Source organism: Cervus canadensis, chromosome 9 (assembly GCF_019320065.1).
Source record: "Cervus canadensis isolate Bull #8, Minnesota chromosome 9, ASM1932006v1, whole genome shotgun sequence".
In the NCBI taxonomy this organism is placed as follows: domain Eukaryota; kingdom Metazoa; phylum Chordata; class Mammalia; order Artiodactyla; family Cervidae; genus Cervus; species Cervus canadensis.
The window spans coordinates 70,937,123-70,959,537 of NC_057394.1; the positions used below are offsets into that span (position 1 = coordinate 70,937,123).

Here is a 22,415-nt window from a genome sequence, read left to right on the forward strand (position 1 = left end):
TGGGAAACTTGTTAGAGAGGTAAATCCTTGGGCCCCACCAATTGTAGGGTAGAGCCTGGCAATCTGTGTTTTAATGAGGCTTCCAAGTGACTTTAATGCACAACAAAGTTTGAGACCCAATGATCTAAACAATTCTTTCTGGCTTTCTTGTACCCTAGACGGTAGCCATGGACCTGAGGAAGTTTAAAAGGAAACATTTATATGAGAATAGACTGGTGTTCATAGATAACTGAGTATTGCTTAAACTTCAGGAGAGAGAAACAAATGTTCTGTAGCTGTGTTCTGTGCTTTTATTATTAACCGTATTGGGGGCTGGGGGAATGTGAGAGTCTGTATCCAGCTATAAGCTCCACAGGGCTGGGGCCACACCCGGCATATTCCCTGTTACTTTCCCCAGCATCTGTCACAGTCTCTGGAACACACTTGGAACTTAATATTTCTTGAAGAATGAACAAATGAATGCTGAGAATGCTTTGGATGGACCCAAAGGTTATCATACTAAGTGAAGCAAGTCAGAGAAAGATAAATATCTTATGATATTGCTTATATATGGAATCTAAAAAAATGATACAAACAAACGTATATTACAAAACAAAAGTAGACCCAGAGACATAAAAAGAACATACTTATAGCTTCCAAAGGGGAAAGATTGGAGGGGAGGGATAAATTAGGAGTTTGGGATGAACAGATTCACACTACTATATATAAGCAACTATATATATATATATACATATATATATATATATATAGTTAATGTGTTAATGTATCAGTCAGTTCAGTCACTCAGTCGTGTCCGACTCTTTGTGATCCCATAAATCGCAGCACGCCAGGCCTCCCTGTCCATCACCAACTCCCGGAGTTTACTCAAACTCATGCCCATCGAGTCGGTGATGCCATCCAGCCATCTCATCCTCTGTCGTCCCCTTCTCCTCCTGCCCCAATCCCTCCCAGCATCAGGGTCTTTTCCAATGAGTCAACTCTTCCATGAGGTGGCCAAAGTATTGGAGTTTCAGCTTCAGCATCAGTCCTTCCAGTGAACACCCAGGACTGATCTCCTTTAGGATGGACTGCTTGGATCTCCTTGCAGTCCAAGGGACTCTCAAGAGTCTTCTCCAACACCATAGTTCGAAAGCATCAATTTTTCGGCACTCAGCTTTCCTCACAGTCCAACTCTCACATCCATACATGACCACTGGAAAAACCATAGCCTTGACCAGACGGACCTTTGTTGGCAAAGGAATGTCTCTGCTTTTTAATATGCTATCTAGATTGGTCATAACTTTGCTTCCAAGGAGCAAGCATCTTTTAATTTCATGGCTGCAATATATATGTATATGTATATATATATATATATATATATATATATATATATATATCTCACAGGCGACTATATTCAGTATCTTTTTTGTTGTTATTATTAGTTTGTTTTTAATTGGAGAAAATCGCTTTACAATATTGTGTTGGTTTCTGCCATACATCAACATCTTAAACCTCCCTCTCACCTCCAACCCCATCCCACCTCTCTCAGGAGTCACAGAGCGCCGAGCTGAGTTCCCGGAGTCATGCAGCAAATTCCCAGTAGCTATCTGTTTTACATATGGTAACATGTATGTTTCAGTCCTTCTCTCTCAATTCGTCCCACTCTCTCCTTCTCTCACTGTGTCCCCAAGTCTGTTCTCTATGTCTTCGTCTCCATTGTTGCCCTGCAAAAAGGTTCATCTATACCATCTTTCTAGATTCCATGTATATATACGTTAATATATGATATTTGTTCTTCTCTTTCTGACTTATTATGCTCATCCCACTTTAGGACGGAGAGACTATAGGTCTTCCTAGGTGGTCTCAGGGGGAGGCTTGTGAACCACTTGTCTGGAGAAGGAAACTTTTCAGAGAACCCACAGGCAATAGCTGGGCTGGGAGAGAAGTCTTACAGGTAGGTGCTCCAAAAAGTGATGGGGAGCACAAAGGGAAAGATAGGAAGTTACAAGGGGAAGTGCAGGAAGGGACCCTGCATCGATGTTATTATGAAGCATTTCTCAAGGACATCTCTGCATGTGTTTTTGTTCCATAAGGCAGATACCCGACTGCCCACAAAATCTTACTGTGGAGCACCAGAAAATCGATAGCAAATACCTTTTCAGTGAAACTTTGCTCCAGAGAAAAATAGACTTTAAATTGGTGATTGAGTCCAAGATATTACTAAAATGCAGAAGAAGAAAAGTTTTTCATTGTCCTAACAGCCTTTGCCCTTTCTTTAAATGCTGTGGATATTTCATGAAAAGAAGATAGTGTGGTTTGACAGTATTCATTTTTCATAAAGCAAAATTTCTGTACTCATTTATAAAGTCAATTGATCTAGAAAGTTCAATTTTCCTGGTCTCTGTGTTAAACCCTCTGCTTTGCTCCTCCTATGCATTTGTCAGGGATGGTGACTATATTTCCTTTCTTTTTGAACTAGTTTTAATCAATCAATAAAGGTTAGGGGCAAGGAGGGCCATGATTGATTACTGAAGACTATGGAAAATTGCCTGTGGGAGGAAGTATATTAAATATACTTTGCAGTTTATTCTCATTTGTAAATTCTTAGTCAAGAGCAACTTTGTTAGAATGTTGTGTTATTTTAAGAAGCAGACAAGTTTGATGAAATGTTATAGTTTGGTAAATCCAGATGTGGATACAGAAATGTTCACTATACTAATCTACGACTTTCTGTATATTTGAAATACTTCATGAGCAAATATTTTAAAAATATTAATAATAATCACAGATGCTAGTTACAGTGATTTAATTTCAGGTTTAAGCTGCATTATTTCAAGTTGCCATTTTTCTCTTTGGCTGTTTGTTTTGCTTTGTTTTACTTAGCTTTTCTCTTCAGGAAACAAAGTTATCCATTTCTGTAAAGAATACTTATTTGCAACTAATTTTTATTTTGATACTTTCTTCCACATTCTTTCCCCCTTCCCTTTTTTTTTTCTGGAAAGTTGCATGATGGACTCTTGATTAACTTAGGGTTTGGTGAAGAATTTTAGATCTAATGATTTCAGACCTATATAAAAAATACAGTTTCCCATGTACCCACCATTCCCCGGGTCTCAATGCTAAAAATAAAATCCTGGGGCAGCACAAGAAACAATTGTTTCCTAATTTTCAGTTTCTAGTGACCTACTCCCTTGTGGCTCAGCTGGTAAAGAGTCCACCTGCGGTGTGGGAGACCTGGGTTCAATCCCTGGGTTGGGAACATCCCCTGGAGAAGGGAAAGGCTACCCACTCCAGTGTTCTGGCCTGGAGAATTCCATGGACTGTATAGTCCATGGGGTTGCAAAGAGTTGTACCTGACTGAGCGACTTTCACTTTCACTCCTGGGAAAGATTGAAGGCAAAAAGAGAAGGCGGCGACAGAGGATGAGATGGTTAGATATCATTACTGACTCAGTGGACATGAATTGGAGCAAACTCCGGAAGATAATGGAGGACAGAGGAGCCTGGCATGCTGCAGTCCTTGGGGTTGCAAAGAATCAGACATGACTTGGCAACTGAACGAGACTGAACAACAACTCCAGGAGAGGGACAAGGCAGCCCTCCTTATAGTTACTACAGACATCTCCACCCCATTTGCCTCAGGGCGAAAGTAGCTCTTCTGGAAAACACTGTAACTGGGGGAGGAAGATAAAGATAAAGGAAATTTGAGGAATGTTACTTATAAACCAACCCTGCTCAGAATTTATGACTTGATAGAATGAACTCTGTCTTTAACGGGTGATGCTATTTTTACCTAGTTTTTCGATCTCCAGTGTGATTATGGTTAAAAAGACTAACTGTACTTGAAGTGAAGTGAAGTCGCTCAGTGGTGTCCAACTCTTTGCGACCCCATAGGCTATAGCCCACCAGGCTCCTCTGTCCATGGGGATTCTCCAGGCAAGAATACTGGAGTGGGTTGCCATTTCCTTCTCCAGGGGATCTTCCCAACCCAGGGATCAAACCCCGGTCTCCCACATTGCAGGCAGACACTTTACCCTCTGAGCCACCAGGGAAGCCCTAGCTATTCTTAGTGTTAGCAACTAAACAACAACCATCAGTGTTAGTAAGGATGTGGATGAACTAAAACGTTTACACTGCTGACAGCCATAGGAAATTGTACAACTGCTTCATAAAACAACTTGGCAGCTTCTTCTTTTTTAAAAAAGTATTTATGTATTATTATTTTATTTTGGCTGTGCTGGATCTTCATTGCACTGCTTGGACATCTCATTGCGGTGGCTTCTCTAGCTGCAGAGTGTGGGCTTTAGGCACGCGGGCCCAGTAGTTTGGTGCAGAGGCTTAGTTGCCCGCGGCACGTGGGATCTTCCCGGACCAGGGATCAAACTCATGTCCCCTGCATTAGCAGATGGATTCTTAACCATCTGACCACCAGAAGTCCTGGCAGCTTCTTAAAGAAGTAAAATAGACACATACCATGTTACCCAGCCATTCCACTCCTAGGAATTTACCGAAGAGAAATGAAACATATATTCATACAAAGACTTGTGTATGAATGTTCTTGGCATCTGTAGTTATAATCACCCCAACCTAGACACAGTCCAGATGTTCATCAGCAGGTGAATGGATGAGCAGTGATCTAGTGATCTAGTGATCTATTCACTATGAGCAGTGAATATCACTAGGATATTAGTCTGCAATAAGAAGGAATGACTTTTTGATACATGTGACAGCCTGGATGAATCTAAAAATAATTATGCTGAGTGAAAGAAGCCAGACAAAAAAAAGAGTATGATTCCACTTTTATAAAATTCTCAAAAATTCAAACTATTCTATAGCAAAAGAAAGCAGGTTAAGGGTTATCTGGGATGGCAGAGTGGGAAATGGAGGGGGAGAGGAATTACAGAAAATCAGGAGGAAACTTGATGGAATAATGGATACCTGTGTTAATTATGGTGATTTTTTTACTTTTATATACGCATCAAAATTTATCACATTGTACACTTCAAGTAAGTTCAGCTTATTATGTCAGTTATACTTCAGCAAAGCTGTTAATAGGCTTCCCTGGTGGCCCAGGTGCTAAAGAGTCCTCCTGCAATGTGGGAGACCTGGGTTTGATCCCTGGAGAAGGGAATGGCAACCCACTCCAGTATTCTAGCCTGGAGAATCCCAGGGACAGAGGAGCCTGGGGGACTACAGGCCTTGGGATCACAAAGAGTCATACCTCACTGAGTGACAAACACCTTGACTTTGACTTTGAAAGCTGTTTAAAAAAAGGGGAAGGAAAAGAGGAGAGAAGGGAAGGAAGGACAAAGGAATAGAAAAGGGTGAAGAGAGGGAGGGAGAAAAGGGTCTGGAGACCTGAGTTGGGGTCTTGGAACTGTCATTTATTTGCTCTGTTTCTGTGGGTGAACTGCATTTTCTATCATTTGAATATTATATAGATAATATTCAAATATTATATATTTTGAATTGCATTCTGTGAGGTTCGGTTTTCTTTTCTATAAAATGAAATTAGTAACATCCACCTCATATGCAGACAATGTGTAACAATATTTTGCCATATGCAAAATGTCCTTATAAATATTAGGCATTATTATGACTGTTATTTACAGTATTTATCAAGCAGATACAAACTGTAGCCACTGGGGCATTTTCCTCTTACTTTGGGAGAAATGTCTGGAGTCCTTTGAGATGGAGGGGATGCTTAAGTGGGTATGTTACCAGAAGTGGGGTCTGTCTGCTCGGTGCTCTCAAGCCAATAAAGAGGCGAGGTTGGTGGAAAGGAAAGTTTGCTTTATTTTGGAAGCTGGCAACCAGGGGGGCAGAGAGCTGGACTCTTGGCTAAAGGCCAGCTGCCCACCACTGACAACCAATGGACAAGAGCTTTTATCAGAGAGAAGGGGCTCCATGAAGAAACAGTACAGTCAGCTCTGACTGTCATCTTGAAATTGGTCATCAGTGCTCTAACCAGTGTCTTAATTGTTGTAAGTATCTTCAGTTCCAGGGCCAGTCTGTTCCCATTCCTTGAGGCTGGTTCTTAGAGCTATGGCCGCATGTATCATGGCTCCAGCCTGGTCATCATGTGTTAACTTCTTCCACTTGGTGGGGGTTTCAGTATCTACCAGACAGCTCACAGGACGTGGCTCAGAATGTTATCTATAGCCCTTGAGGAGGAAGTCAAGGTCCTTGACTGAACTTGATTATCTGGTCTTGTTGGACTGTGTTCCTTTGCATCTGCATTTTCTCACTTCTCCGATTAAACTTTTTCTTTGGCTAAAGTTTTCCTGCAGACAAAAGGCAGGTGGAGGATGTGGAGAGGGAGGGGAGGGAGGACCATGGGGTCCTTTCTCATTTCCTGTGTGGGGAGGAAGGAAGTAGCAGTGGTATTCATCTTTTGCTAAGAGATGAAAAATAAAACCTGAAACGTATTGAACCTCTCATCGCACAGAAAATGTACTCCAGCTGCCGTCCTGTTGGCCGTTTGCAGGTCCCAGCATGCAGTGCTCCAGTGCAGTGCGGGTCACCGAGCTCTGCTTGTAAGGATGCATGGTTTCTGTGGACTGTCCCCTGTAAAGAGGAATTGAAGCAGAAACGGGCAATAAATTCTTAATGCATTGCACACATTATGCATCATGCTATTTTTAAACAAAAGCCTCCCATGCATTTTCCCTGTAAGTCAGAATACATTTATGCCCACCAAACAGTGCCCAACTACTGCTTGGATAACATTAAAAGCTTTTATTAACCTAAAAGGGTTGATAAAAAGACTGTGTTTAGAAACCTGCATATGCTCTCCTCAAATATTGCAGTTTCTTTCTTTCTTTTTTTTATTAAACATCGACTCCTTGAGTGGGGAAGTAAAGATGCAAAGCTCTAAGCCATTTAAAATCGAAATCAGACTTTAATAAGGGAATGTCATGTTTCATTTAAAAGCTTCTCTTCACCTCCTTTTCTTCTGCTGTCAAGTGAAAGAAAAGCTAGCTTTATAATTACATGGCTGCCTCAGCTTTAGATTGTATGTGAGATCTCACATTATTTTTTCACACCTTCCTCTCTCTTTCAATTCTTAGCCACCGCCTGCCTTCCTTCTCTGCACACCCCTCCCTGACCCCAGCTTTCTCCACTGCTCCCCCATCCCCCGCCCCGCCCCAACTTCCTTCTTCTTAAGGAGCTGACAAGATGATGGAGTTCTGTTGATTAAGCTGCTGAACAGTGGTGGCCCTGATTAATTTAGGGGTGACAAGCGAAAAATAAAATAAAGTAAATGAGGAGCATGAAATGTTTCTCACTGTGGATGATCCTCCCAGCCTGGCTGGGTAGAAATTAGGTGATTTTGGTTTCTACTGCTCAGCAGAGTGTGAAGTCAGGTGGACTTTAACTGAAGATGTTTACTCCCCTCTGTTCCGTGTTCCTCCCCTCATTCCTGTGCCTCTGGGGTCCTTTCTCACAGTTGATCAAGTTGATCACTGTGTGAACATTCGGATCCTCATTTCTTGTTAAAAGTCTGGCAAATGTATTAGCAGTAGTAACAACAGGTCTGTTTTCATACATGTTTTTGTTTATATTTTGTTTTTGTCCAGAATCATAATTAACTGCCCTGTTGGTCATGGAATAGGAGTATTGGAAACCTTTACGATGTTCCCTAGAAAATTATATTGTAATGAAGATGACTAAGAAGCATGGTGTAGAATGAAGCTCTATTTTTGTTTGTTTTGCCACTTGAACGTTAAGCTGACACCCAAGACAGTCAAAATCTCCCATATTCAGTACCCCACTATTTTCTGGTTGCACCAAAAAATAACAACCAGTGAATGATATCATCTCTTAAAAAAAAAAAAAATTTAGAGGAGCAACATGGATGAACCTACAGATTGTCATACTGAGTGATGTCAGACAAAGACAAATGTCATACGATATCACTTATATGTGGCAGGAAATTGTGGAGTAACTCCTTTCTGATAGTAAGGCAATACAACCTTGAATAGATGATACTGTCTACTTATGCTGTAGACAAAGTATTATTATTTAGACAGTGCATGAAGGTAGGTAGGTATTGTCATTCATTGGAAACCTTTAGGGGGAATGAACATGATGGAAGAGTCTCAGATTTGGAAGGCACCGAGGAAGTTTATTCTCTACCTGACACACAAATCCCTCCAGGGCACGCGTGACCCTTAGTCTTAATAGTCAGGGAGAGGGACTCACTGACCCCATGACTTCTGTTGGACAGTTCTTCTCTCCTTTAGCCAAAGTCAGCCTCTCAGGGTTTGAACCAACTGATCAGACTGTATTTGGCTGCCTCTGAGAATAAGTGGAATTCTTCTGCCCGAGAGCCCTCACGTCCTTTGACAGTTCTAATAGCGCCACTCTCTTTCATCCACCAAGTAAAAAAAACAACTCACTTCTTTCCGTAGCTTCTCACTCCGTCTCCTTTAGGATCTGGCACAATCCCCTACCCGTAGGGGCCTTCTGGCAAGGTTTGACTCGACAAAAGGCTGACACCGGTTCTCTTCTGAATTCCACTGACAATGGTATTCCATTCAGATTCCACTCTGTGTAACGTGGAAATAGCCGTGATTCCTAGGATGCTTCGAGGCTGATCACATCTCTACGTGGTTGATTTTAAACCATTCAGTTAACCTCACATTTCCTCCTGAGGTGGTTGGTTCATCCTGCCTGAGATAGACGTTCCTTTTAAATTGGCACCTAGGATTTTAGGAGAAATAGGCCTGTCTGTATAGACCAATCTGAAATGAAGTATTTAGGAAGAAAGCCTGAGTTTTGAGGAAGGCAAGTTCTTTTATTCTCCTGGGTTGATGAGACCAGCTCGAGATCTTAACTGGAGTTAAATCAATTTTAATTTATTCATTGACATCATTATTGACAGTTTGTTTTTATTCATGTTAAAGAGGCCAGGTGCACTAAATGTGAAATTGTATATTTTTATCTTAGCTTTTGGCTGCATATATGGAAGCAGGTAAAAGTATAAATTGATATGCTTATTCCTGCATATGTCTTAGGCATTAAACTTAAGAATGTGGATATTATGGGCTTAGTTGTGTCTCCTCCAAATTCATATGTTGAAGCCCTACCCTCAATACTTCAGCATGTGACTGTGTTTGGAGATGGGGTTTTTAAAGAAATAATTCAGTAGAAATGAGGTCTTTAGAGTGGGACTTAACCCAAGATGACTGTCCTTTTAAGAAGAGGCGATTAGGACACAGACCCACACAGGAAAGGTGCTATGAAGACAGAAAGAAGACAGCTTCCTACAAGCCAACAAGGGAGTCTGCTAAAGAAAGCAAGCCTGCCAACTCCTTGACCTTGGGCTTTTAGCTTCCAGAGTCACAAGAAAATAAATTTCTCTTGTTTGAGCTACCCAGTCTGTGATACTTTGTATGGCCGTCCTGGCAAACTAATGGGGCATGCTTATAGCATAAATTGTGAAATGTGAAGCCAAACTAAGATTAAAGAATATTTAAGACCCCTTAAAATATTAATATAACTACAAATAATTGGTCATTGGTGATAATATAGGACCTACTGATCGTGTTCTCTGAAATGATTCATCTGACTTAAAACCAGTCCTTTCCTCTTAATAGTTTTGAAAGGAAAATTCACCAAACATGATGATTAAACTGAATGTTTTAAAACCTTACTTTGCTGTAACTAAATTAATACAATTTGAGACAGGTTACTATTCTTCCGGATGACTCACTGATGCATTGCTTACTATAGTCATGTTTATTGCCTGAATATTCATATTTATTACAACTTTACACCTTCAAAGCTGAGTTAGCATTTTGCTGAACATGTGATTATATGCCAAAACCTCTAATCTGATTATTTTATCATCTTTCTCATTTGCCCATTTTCTATCACCACTTATAGTGATTACCCTTTGTAGGGAGCTCCTTGTATGTGACTGGTTAAATGACGCTTTGTGAGAAATTGGTCTGATGACTTAAATAGGCACCCAGCAAGTTGTTGGCAAAGAAGCAACAGGATTTTAATTATGTCAGTGTTTTTCAAACTGTTGGGTGACCAACTAATAAGTTGCAGCCAATACTTTAACGAGATGATTTAGAAGAGAATTGGATGGACTGTATCCGAGTCCATTGACATAGTAAGGGGTAGTATAGTATTGTTGTATGAAATCTTGGTTCAGTTATATTCATTAGCTTAACATGTGTTTATTGGGCACCTACTGCATACCAGGCACTGTTCTAGGTGCTTGGCCTATCTCAGTAGACAAAGGTTTCTGATATTGTGGAGTTTATTCTGTAGCAAGTAAACAGTAAGCCTAATGCATAAAGTACACAGTATCTTATTACATGGCATATTAGAAGGTATATGTATACATATGCCTTAGTGCAACGGCGCTCAACCTTTTTGACACCAGGGGACCTGTTTCACAGAAGATAATTTTTCCACAGACCGGGGAGGTTTTGAGATGATTCAAGGGCATTATATTTATTGTGCACTTTATTTCTATTATTATTACATCAGCTCCACTTCAGATAACCAAACATTAGATCCCGGAGATTGGGGACTCCTGCCTTAGAGTAAGTATGTGAGGTATGTATATGTTATTGTTGTTTAGTCGCTCAATTGTGTCCAACTCTTTAGCGACCCCATGGACTATAGCCAGCCAGACTCCTCTGTCCATGGGGTTTCCCAGGCACGAATACTGGAGTGGGTTGCCATTTCCTTCTCTAGGAGATCTTCCTGACAAGTGGCAGTTAGTACAGGGGATTAGGAGTTACAGGAGTCGAGAATGGTTGAACATTATATAGGATGATCAGGGCAGACTTTATGGAGCTGGTGTTTGAGTGGAGACTTACAGGAGGTGAGGGATCTCTCAGGGAAGGATGTTCTAGGAAGAGGCAACGGCTCAAATGGAGGTCCAGGTTGGGAACTGGAGCGCTTCTGGGACGGCAAGGGGCTATGTGTCTAGAAATGAATGAGTGAAAGAGCAAGGGTGTCCCAAAGGTAAGAGTGAGATCATGGAGCCCTGTCAGGCCATTGTAAGGATTCTGGCCATGATGCTGAGTAAAATTGGAAACCACTCAGGGTTCTGGACAGAGGGTTGACATGGATATGGATTACGATAGAAATGAGTTTATTACTCTGAGTCTCTGAAGAAAAGACTGGAAGAGACTGACAAGTCATGAAATCCTTAAGACTCCTGCAAAATGGAGTTTCTGTTTTCAATTTCTTGGGCGTAAATAGAAAGTCCCATAGATGCAGCTGGCTTACCCAACTCGAGGGAAAATAGGAATCACTTGGAACTTTTTAAAGATCCTATTTCTTAGCCTCACTCCAGATCGCCTGACTTAAAAAGTGTATTTTTAATAAGCAGCACAGAGGATTCTTTAATGATCAGGGACCTTTGCAAATCACAGGCTTTTGGAAAGATTTGAGTTCGGTTCCTACCACTGCCTAACAATGAGGCAACAGTCACAGAACTTGGAACCCGAGTGCCTACCTTGCAGAGTGGGTTTGGGGTGTTCTTGGGCCACCTGCAACACACAAGAGATACCCAGGACACGGGAACTACATGTGTCCTGCAACTGTTCTCAAGTACAGCACTCCAGGATGTGAATAACTGGTCAAGGATTCACAAAGGAGTGATTTACAAGAAAACAAAGTCTGCCTGTGGACAATTAGCCATACTGAAAGTTTACAGGACTATTTGCTAACTGTCCTCAGAGAGGCACAGAGCTGATGAATTCTGTAAGCCCAGGTCCCCTTTGATCTGGCTAATTACAGTGAAGCATGAAAAAAAATGTTAATTGCTTGACTCCTGGCTCCTATTTTCCTTAGCATCCTGCTTCTCTGCCCTTGCTCTCTGTGGGCCAGCCCCTTGTCAAGTTTTGAATACGTGGTGGATGCCTCTTCTGAAACTCCATGACCGCGTGAAGAGGAAGCTCCTGGCCTGCACACTTCATGGGGTAAATGAAAGAGAGCAGGGAACAGTGGATCTTATTTTCCTCTTGTTTTTGTGAAATGTCACCAAAAGTCATCTTCCATGGTGGTGATACGGTTGAGAATTCCATTCAACTGAGATGGACCCTATGGGAAACCTCAATATATTTTGTAGGAAAATCGTTACTAATTGTCAGGGGGAAAGGAAGTGGGGCTATTTCAAACCAAGTGTTTTCCTGGCTCTAATGCAGACTTTGTGAAAATTGAGTCTTAACTAAATTAGGCTAAAGGAGAAAACCACATTCTGTCACAGAAGGAAAATATTCTGGGCTGATCAAATATAATTTTGAACCTTGTAGTAAAAGAGAATAAATAGAATGAGATATGAGACAGGATAGTAGTATAGGCTGGCATTATAATGAAAGATATATTCACATAAGAGATATAGTGGCTGAATTAAAAGAATCCTGGTCAGGAAATTGGAAGACCATTGACTTCCTGTTGCTGACAGCAATAACAGCACCAGTAGGAATAACAGCATTTACTGTGCACCTACTGTATGCTGAGTATGGGAGAAGCACTCCACTTTTAACCCTTATCTGTGAGATAAGCACCTTTGTTTTTGCTCATGCTGCACGGGAGGAAAAGGAAAGACTCCTAATTCATCCCCTCCCTGCTTCCCTGGTGGCTCAGATGGTAAAGAATCTGCCTGCAATGCGGGAGACCTGGGTTCAATCCGTGGGTCTGGAATATCCCCTGGAGAAGGAAATGGCACCCCACTCCAATATTCCTGCCTGGAAAATTCCATGGACAGAGGAGCCTGGCAGGCTACAGTCCATGGGGTCACAAAGAGTCAGACATGACTGAGTGACTCACACTTTCACTTTCCCCTTTGGTAACCATGAGTTGTTTACTATGTCTATGAATCTATTTCTGTCTTGTCAATATGTTCATTTATATCATTATTTTTAGACTCCACCTACAAGTGATATCATATGATGTTTGTCTTTCTGTCTGACTTACTTCACTGAGTATGATAATCTCTAGGTCCATCCACATTGCTGCAATTGACATTATTTTGTTATTTTTTATAGCCAAGTAATATTCCATTGTGTTTATATACCACATCTTTATTCACTCATTTCAGATTGTAGAGGCAGAGACGGGGTTTGATGGACGCAATTAATTCTTGATTGGACATTGTAGAACTCCTCTCTTGGGAAAGCCACTTATCCTCTAGGTCTTCAACAGAAACCAAATCACTTACCTTTTGTGGAATGGTTTAGGGAGAATCCCCTAAAACAGAGTGAAACATTTGGAAATGAAAGTGATGATTTAATGTTAAATACATCATGGGGCAATCCAGATTTAGAGAGAAATAGAAATGTTTAGTGGTTTTTAGTCTTGCAACTGATAAGGACTCTCACTGGGGTTGATTTATCGTGATTCACTACAGAAGCTTTGTAGCTGAGCAGAGTGATGCTCTGTAAGGGTGTACTAGTGGTAAAATCAGACAGTGTCTTCATTAGAGTGTTAATCGTGGCAGAAGTGGGAATTAAACTTGGCAACATGACAGGGAAGCTGACATCAGAGTTATTAATTTTAAAAGATTGCTACTCAAATCAAATCAGATAAGGCCATTAACGTCATCTCTGGTATGCTTAACACTTTAAAGGAAGTGGAGAAAAGACAGCTATGCGCGTCTCCCCCCATCTTTGGGATTGCTGTCATAATACCAGAAGATTAAATACGAAACAAAGCAGGAAGACTTATCACTGATGGACTCCTATACAAGTAGTAAAAATTCATTTGTTCCAAATTGATTTTTCCCACAACTGTAAAAAAGTAAGAAAAGAACTTGTTGCAAAAGAGGCATAGATTATGCTGGTAAAATTAAACCACATATTTTAAAAATGCACACTTTGCTCTTCTTGGTCCCACATGCCTCTGTAGTATGAGAGCATCTCAAGGGATGACATGAAATTCCTACTGGACGTTGGGTAGAGATCCTATAAATAAGAGAGTTCATCTTTCATTTCTCTCCCTCCATCGTGTGACATTAGTGACATAGAGCCCATGAATCAAGAATAAAATCAGCTCTTTGAGACCTCTTTCACCTTGACCTTCCCCCCCCAAAGCTTTCACAGTCAGTGCCAGTAACTAGACCCCGTGGTTTAGTGATCACCCAATTTCCTATCTTACTTTTGCTTGGCATTACCATAAAACCTGACATCATGCCCTGGTCTGCCTCTTGCGGAGACTGCAGTAAGTGGGGGTTTGGCTGAAAGCCCGTTGGTAGCTTTGGAAAGCAGTTTACTTGCCCAGGATGATGAATGAAATGGTCTATCACTAAGTCCAGATTCCCTACTGAAGTCTAATTGCTCAATTTTCTTTTTCTGGCTCCACAGTTTTTTTAGCCAGGAGTTAGATTTGAGATGGGCTTCTGCATTTTGGATTGAGGTGGGTTAGGATTTCGGGTAGTACAGAGGTTTCACGCGGCCACCTGCAACCTGCACCACAGTGATGCTGCCAGGGCTGTGGTCCTGGACTCTGGGCATCATGCTGTGCGTGGGGTTTCCTGGAAAGTCAGGACTAGTGCCTCATACCCGGCTGGACACTGGAAACACTTAGGGCAGGAGTGACCTCTGGATCTCCGAAGTGGCCAGCTGGGCCAATGTTTTCTAAAATGGGATGTCGTTAGCCTTTTCACTGATGACAGATTGCTTGCCTTCCTGCAGTTACTCTACCCAGTCTGCTGCACACTTCTTTGTAGCTCTGTAACCCACTCCAGGACTCTTGCCTGGAGAATCTCCTGGACAGAAGAGCCTGGCAGGCTACAGTCCATGGGGTTGGAAAGAGTCGGATACGACTGAAGCGACTTAGCACGCAGGCTGCTGAGTTACTCGTCTTGTGTGCAGGAGGGGTATCTTTCTTTGGAACTCATGCCTTTGGTCCTTCTCTGCATTTGGGAGGTATAAACGTGACTGCATGTGTGTGGTTTTGAAGTGCTGGGCTTTGAACGAGTCTTCTTTAGGATCTGTTGTATCCCATCTCGTAACACTGGACTCATCAAGGTATCAAGAGATGGAGTTGGCTGAGTTCTGCATGTTTATCTTCCTCTTCCTCTCATCTTCCCTTTCCATAGGGTTACTTTTAATTGAATACCTATCTTGTGCCAGACGCTTTAAATCTAATATCTCATTTTCCCTGTATGTTTGCGCTGAGAGATTGTTTTCATTGGCTTTGGGTGAAGAAACTGAAGCTCAGAAAGGTAAAATAACTCCCAAGTTCACGTGATTGGTAAGCAGTTGAGCCAGAATTTCAACTCCAGGTCATGTAGGTTCCTGAAGGCTGAACTCTTTCCTTCACACTGCTGGTGCCAACCTTGTCTGGACAATAGCATAAATTGGGGATTATTTATACAACAAATCCTTGAGTTATATCCCAAGTTCTTCATCTCCCCAGCCCAAGCTTAGTGTCTGGCACTTCATAGGCACATAATCAATATTAATTTGATGCCCAGCAGGTTTTGACAGGTAGTAAGACCCAGATGGATCAGTGGTAAGGAATCTGCTTGCCAATGCAGGAGACGCAGAAGACAAGGGTTTGATCCCTGGGTCAGGAAGATCCCCCAGGGAGGAAATGGCAACCCACTCCAGTATTCTTGCCTGGGAAATACCATGGACAGAGAAGCCTGGCCGGCTACACAGTCCATGGGGTCGCAAAGAGTCAGACATGACTGAGCATGCCAAACCCAAAGCAAGCTGTAAGGTTTGAGTCATGGAATGACCATATACTTATAAACAAATCCCAGTATGGTTGTTGGAGGGAAATGTGTTCATTCTCAATATGGGGCCACAACTCTTGTCTTTTCAGTCTAAAATGGGCATCATTTCTTTCTATGCTTGTCACTGCAATGTTATGAGCACTCAATGAATGCTTTGAGAACTGTGATTAAAGTATACATGAAAGGTATTATTATCATAAAGCAAATGATAAGAGAAATTCCATAACTGATTGACCAAATTCCCTGGATCCTATGAAATGAAATCAAAGGTCAGAGTAGAAGAGGTGGTAAACTGGGGATTGGTAGTAAAAGTCATGGGAGCCTGACAACCTGAAATATGAACAAATCCGTTGACTCCAGATGTGTTTTTCTGTTAATAAAATGTATTACAAGGTCCTGAGCCAATGTTCAGTGAATGGACTTGGAAACTGGACTTGTCCCTGTTTGATCTACAGTGTCTGTTTCTGAATGTCTGTTTTCTTTTTTGGCCCGGAAGGTGATTGAGTTCAACTGTTTTCCATCCTTCCACCAACAGGTATGAGTGTGGAGAGCACAGACAATTTGGGGTAGGAGAACAGGGTACCGTCCTTTCATGTTCGAACTAAATGCCTGAGGATGACACATGGAATATAGTGGCTTAAAGGTACAACAGTTCATAGCCACATAGTCACTTTCTTGCTTCCAGCTCTTGAAGTAAGTGATACAATTGGTTAATAAACATGGAAAAATCTGAACTAACTCATTAGAAAAATAACATATAGAATCTCAGAGAAAAATGCCTTTTGGCATTGCACACTTCTATTCTCCTGTGAGTTACTACAGTCTAGTAAGTTTGGCAAATTTTATTCCAATTAAATCTTAAATGACGATGGAATCCATTTCAAAGGGAGTACTCCAGAAAATCTATAACTTAGTGAGCTCTAACTATGGAAGGGGGTTTTGTTGAATTATTTTCTCTTTCAGTTTTGATGCTCTTGGGATGATTGTTCACATTAGCTAGAAATGTTTTGCATATTAATATAGATAAGTATGAAACCTTAATGCTAAATATGCAAATAAGGTTCAGAGTGGAGGTTAAAAGCATGGTAAAGCTGATGGGGAAGAGAGAGGACTTGTAAGAGTCAGGCTCTGGAGCCAGACTGACTGGGATGAAAGTCCACTTTGGAAGCTTCTTGAAAAAGAGATCTCTGAGGCCATTTCTTACTCTGTCTGTCCTTCAGTTTTCCCATATATAGAATGAGGGAAATTAACAAGCTATTAATGTTTCCTCATCTGCCACTGGGCTTCTCCGATACCTCAGTTGATAAAGAATCCACCTGCAATGCAGGAGACCTGGTTCGATCCCTGGGTTGGGAAGATCCCCTGGAGAAGGTAATGGCTACCCACTCTAGTATTCTGGCCTGGAGAATACCATGGACTGTATAGTCCATGGCGTCACAAAGAGTCGGACACAACTGAGTGACTTTCACTGCCAAAGGAGGAAGTGTATGGTTAAAAAATAATGTGAACTGCCTAGCCTAGTGGCTCAATTGCTTTCAGTTCAGTTCACTCAGTCGTGTCCGACTCTTTGTGACTCCATGGACTGCAGCATGCCAGGCCTCCCTGTCCATCACCAACTCCCGGAGTTTACTCAAACTCTTGTCCATCAAGCCGGTGATGCCATCCAACCATCTCATCCTCTGTTGTCCCTTTCTCCTCCTGCCCCCAATCCATTCCAGCATCAGGGTCTTTTCCAATGAGTCAGCTCTTTGCATGAGGTGGCCAAAGTATTGGTGTTTCAGCTTCAGCATCAGTCCTTCCAATGAACACCCAGGACTGATCTCCTTTAGGATGGACTGGTTGGATCTCCTTGCAGTCCAAGGGACTCTCAAGAGTCTTCTCCAACACCACAGTTCAAAAGCATCAATTGTTCGGCACTCAGCTTTCTTCACAGTCCAACTCTCACATCCATACAAGACCACTGGAAAAACCATAGCCTTGACTAGACGGACCTTTGTTGGCAAAATAATGTCTCTACTTTTTAATATGCTATCTAGATTGGTCATAACTTTCCTTCCAAGGAGTAAGCGTCTTTTAATTTCACAGCTGCAATCACCATCTGTAGTGATTTTGGAGCCCAAAAAAAGTAAAGTCTGACACTATTTCCACCATTTCTCCATCTGTTTCCCATGAGGTGATGGGTCCAAGATGCCATGATCTTCATTTTCTGAATGTTGAGCTTTAAGCCAACTTTTTCACTCTCCTCTTTCACTTTCATCAAGAGGCTCTTTAGTTTTTCTCCACTTTGTGCCATAAGGGTGGTGTCATCTGCATATCTGAGGTTATTGATATTTCTCCCAGCAATCTTGATTCCAGCTTGTGTTTCTTCCAGCCCAGCGTTTCTCGTGATGTACTCTGCATATAAGTTAAATAAGCAGGGTGCTTTGGTCATGTCCAACTCTTTGCGACCTCATGGACTATAGCCTGCCAGACTTCTCTGTCCATGGGATTATCCAGGCAAGAATACTGGAGTGGGTTGCCATTTCCTCCTCTAGGGGATCTTCCCAACCCAGGGATTGAACCAGTGTCTCCTGCATTGGCAGGCAGATTCTTTATACCACTGAGCTACCTGGGAAGCCCCAGCGGCTTTCTGAAAGGCAGCCCTAACAGATAGCAATAGTCCTACAAGTGATAACAATAGCATTTGAGGCCAACATGCTTTAGCTGTGCTTATGTGGATGGTTGTTTCAGCATGGTGGTGTCTAAACAAACACCAGCTGCCTGGTGTATCTGGGGCACCCTTAGCAGAATCCCCTGAGGGCGCCCCAGGACTCTGACATGGTCACAGAATGATTTTCCTTTATAATGGGAAGTGAATGAACTTAACATTCAATGACTGTTGTCTCAGGTTTTAAGTAAGGTCACCACATCTATGTGCCCCTCTCTGAAGAGGGTTGAAAACACTCACCATGTTCAGACTCCCTGTTAAGTCTCTGCTTGCTTAGAAATCCTGCTCACCTGCTTTTCTGTATAGGAATATGGAGAAACTTATCTCACGGCGTCCTTAAGACGTCTTCCCGGACGACATTAATGCCAGCATCAGTGCACCCTCTGGTCTTGACCACAGCGCTCTGTGGACTCCTTAAGAGAAAATTGTTTCTATCATAGAACTTTCACTATGTGGAAACATTGGGAGTGGAAGCACATATAGTTGCTTTCTAGTCTCTCGGTCAAGGACAAGCATTGCTAACACAGGCACGCCTCATTTTACTGTGCTTTGTTTTACTGAGCTTCATAGATACTGTGGGGTTTTTTTTGTTGTTTGTTTTTTTACAGAGTGTTCATGGCAACCCCGAGTCAAGCAAGTCTACTATTGCCATTTTTCAACATTTGCCATTTCATGCCTCTCCATCATATTTTGGTAATTCTCACAATATCATGAGTTTTCATCTGTATTATATTTCTTATGGTGATCTGTGGTCAGTGATCTTTGCTGATACAACCACAACTCACTGAAGGTTTAGATACCAGTTAGCACTTGCAGCAATAAAGTATTTTTTAATTAAGATATGGGGCTTCCCAGGTGGCTCTAGTGGTAAAGAACCCACCTGCCAATGCAGGAGAAATAGGAGACTCAGGTTTGATCCCTGGGTTGGGAAGATCCCGCGAAGCAGGGTATGTGGCAACCCACTCCAGTATTCTTGGCTGGAGAATCCAATGGACAGAAGAGCCTGGCAGGCTACAGCCCAGGGGGGTCACAAAGAGTCAGACATGACTGAGGGACTGATACACACACACAATTAAGATATGTACATTATTCTCACCCCCTTTTATGTATACATTTTGATTTAAAACCTGGTACTTACATTACCTATGTAATTTGATATTATATGGGTTTTTTGTTTACTTTTATGTTTTCTGCCTTGCAGTTTTTTTTAAACAGCTCTTACAAGTTGTATAGTATTCATTTTAACATAATTTATTACCTATTATTATTTGATGTTGAAATCTTTTAGCAATCTTACCTTATTTTTGTATTTATTTAGCTATTTATCTGGCTGTGTTGGGTGTTAGTTGAGGCACGCAGGATCTTTGTTGTGTCATGTGGAATCTTTCCTTGTGGCTCTTGGACTCTCTCGTTGAGGCATGTGGGTTTAGTTGCTGTGGGAGTTTAGTTCCCTGACCAGGGATCAAACCTGCATCCCCTAAAATGCAAGGCACATTCTTAACCACTGGATGGATCACCTGGGAAGTCCCAGTCTTACACTATTATAAATAATTTTTTGATGCCCATTTTTTCTTTTCCTTAAGACATTTTCCTAGAAGTGGAGTAACAAGTCAAGGCTATAGATATTTTAAAGTCTCAATATAAATTTCCAAATGGCATTCTGGAAGACTGGAAACAATGTGTGTGTTCAACAGTAAAGGTAGATCATGGCATTTTCACACAACAGAATGTTATGTGGCTATGGAAATTATTTACAAGAATGTTGACATAATTCATGGTATGAAGATTTACTTTTTGTGGAGAAAAGGTTTATGTATATGTGTAAACACATACAGAAAAAAAAGACAAATATAATAATAAAAATGGGTCCCCTTAAAACCAAGTTACTATGCCAAGTTTATGATTAACTTCTCTATCCAAAATTTTATTTGCTTTCCTGTTCTGTACCTGGTCCTCCTCAAGATTGAAGAGTATCAGATAAAAGGGGGGATTGTAATGAGCAGAACTCAGCGATGTCTCCTTGGAACAGACAGCCCCATTTCCTGCACCTGCCTCTTGTTTGTAGAGAAACTAGCCTTCTGGGAGTTCCAAAGATCAGATCTAATCATAGAAGCAAATGAAAACAGTCAAGCAAGACAAAATAATAATAGTTTAGTTATCAAACCAAGTCAAGAACCTTTAGTTCCTCTCAAAGGCTATAGATAACCTGAGCTATATGCCTGAGCTATTATGCAGATATTGAAACCCACCAGCTGGAAAAAAAAGTAATTGTATGCTGACCACCAGCATGTAGACCCCAGGCTGGCTGGAACCAGAAGGTTGATGATGTTGCATTCCAATTACCTCACAACTGGTCAATCAGAAGAATGTCCATGTCCACAAGCTGATCATGCACTTCAAGACTGTCTCCCTCACCCTGTCTTAATGAGATTTATTTATGTTGGTTTTGTTTTGACCAGGTGCATGCATGCGTGCATGCAGAGTTGCTTTAGTCATGTCTGACTCTTTGCGACCCTATGGACTATAGCCTGCCAGGCTTCCGTATCCATGGGATTCTCCAGGCAAGAATACTGGAGTGGGTTGCTGTGGCCTCCTCCAGGGGATCTTTTGGACCTGGGGATCGAACCTGTGTCTCTTATATCTCCTATATTGGTAGGCGGGTTCTTTACCACTAGTACCACTTGAGAAGCCCCAGTCCTCAGCAGTAAAGAATCTGCCTGCAATGCATAAGACGAGAGTCAGGAAAATCCCCTGGAGGAGGAAATGGCAACCCACTCCAGTATTCTTGCCTGGAAAATCCCATGGACAATAGCCTGCAAGGTTCCCCTGTCCATGGGATTGCAAAAGAGTCAGACAGCATTAGTGACTGAGCCCAAAAGGCATGGCTGATCAGGAATTGAATTGATTCCCCCTTCAGTAGAAGCTCAGAGTCTTAACCACTGGACCTGAAAGTCCTGCCCCTCATCCTGTCTTTAAAAACCCGTCCCTGAAAGTCATCAAGGAGTTGGGGTCTTTTGAGCATGAGCTGGCCAGACTCTTGCTTGGTACCCTGCAGTAAATGTTGCACTTTCCTTCACCACCATCCTGTGTCAGTATATTAGGTTTGCTGAGAGCAGGTGAGCAAACCTATGTTTGGTTTGCTAACAATGATACCTCAACAGTGAGTACCTCTGGTTTTAGAAATATAGATAATTTTATTTTCTCCTTTATTATGTGAATATATTCGAGTTTCTATAAGAAATACATACTGCTTTAAGAAGCAGAAAGTAGCTTTCTAAAAGCATTATGCATGATGGTGTTCAGTTTCCATCATTCATATGAATTCTTTTGGCTTTGCTAAAACTCTTGAGAAAAGTAACAACACCAATTTTGCTTAAAAAAAATGAAATTTCAGTTCTCCAGATGTTTCTGTCCACATACTCTAGAATCTCGAGTTTTAGAGCAATCAAGGAATGAAGCTCTGGAAATAGCCCATACTTGGTGTCCTTCACCCATTAAGGATTTGCCTAATGTCTTAATGCACTCAGCTCTTTGAATGGTGAACTCTGACCTGCATGCACATAGTGTGTTCACTCGTGAACTCATTCCTGTATTCATTCAGAGTTGTTTATTGAGTACTTACAGTGCTCAGGTCTGTACTAAGGACTAAGAGACAGAAAGATGGAAAGAAAACTATTTTTGCTTTCAAAAAGGTCACAGCTCAATGTATTTTAACAAGCACTTGACTCAGATCAACATTTGGGGGAACTTACAAAAAGTGTGTAAATTTCTACCTTCTGTTACTTAAATATTTTTAATACTATTTCTCTTTGTTTTTGATATCTTACTGTGCAGCCTTTATTGCTTGAGAACTGTGCTGTTGAATACAGTAGTCACAAGATGCATGTGGAATGTGGAAGTTGCTCAGTCATGTCCGACTCTTTGTGACCCCATGGACTATACATTCATGGTATTCTCCAGGCCAGAATACTGGAGTGGGTAGCCTTTCCTTTCTCCAGGGGATCATCCCAACCCT

General features: G+C 41.6%; 1 protein-coding gene across 3 annotated transcripts in view; it reads left to right on the forward strand.

Moving 5' to 3' along the window:
* The window catches only part of LHFPL6 (LHFPL tetraspan subfamily member 6), a 223,212-nt gene that overhangs the window by 70,106 nt on the left and 130,691 nt on the right, over positions 1 to 22,415 (forward strand). For 2 of the 3 annotated variants that reach the window (XR_006271108.1, XR_006271109.1), the window contains exon 3: positions 11,805 to 11,932. The exons of the other annotated variant lie outside the window; for it this stretch is intronic. The gene's annotated coding sequence lies outside the window, so the exon portion shown is untranslated. The remainder of the gene's footprint in view (positions 1 to 11,804; positions 11,933 to 22,415) is intronic. 3 annotated transcript variants of the gene reach the window in all.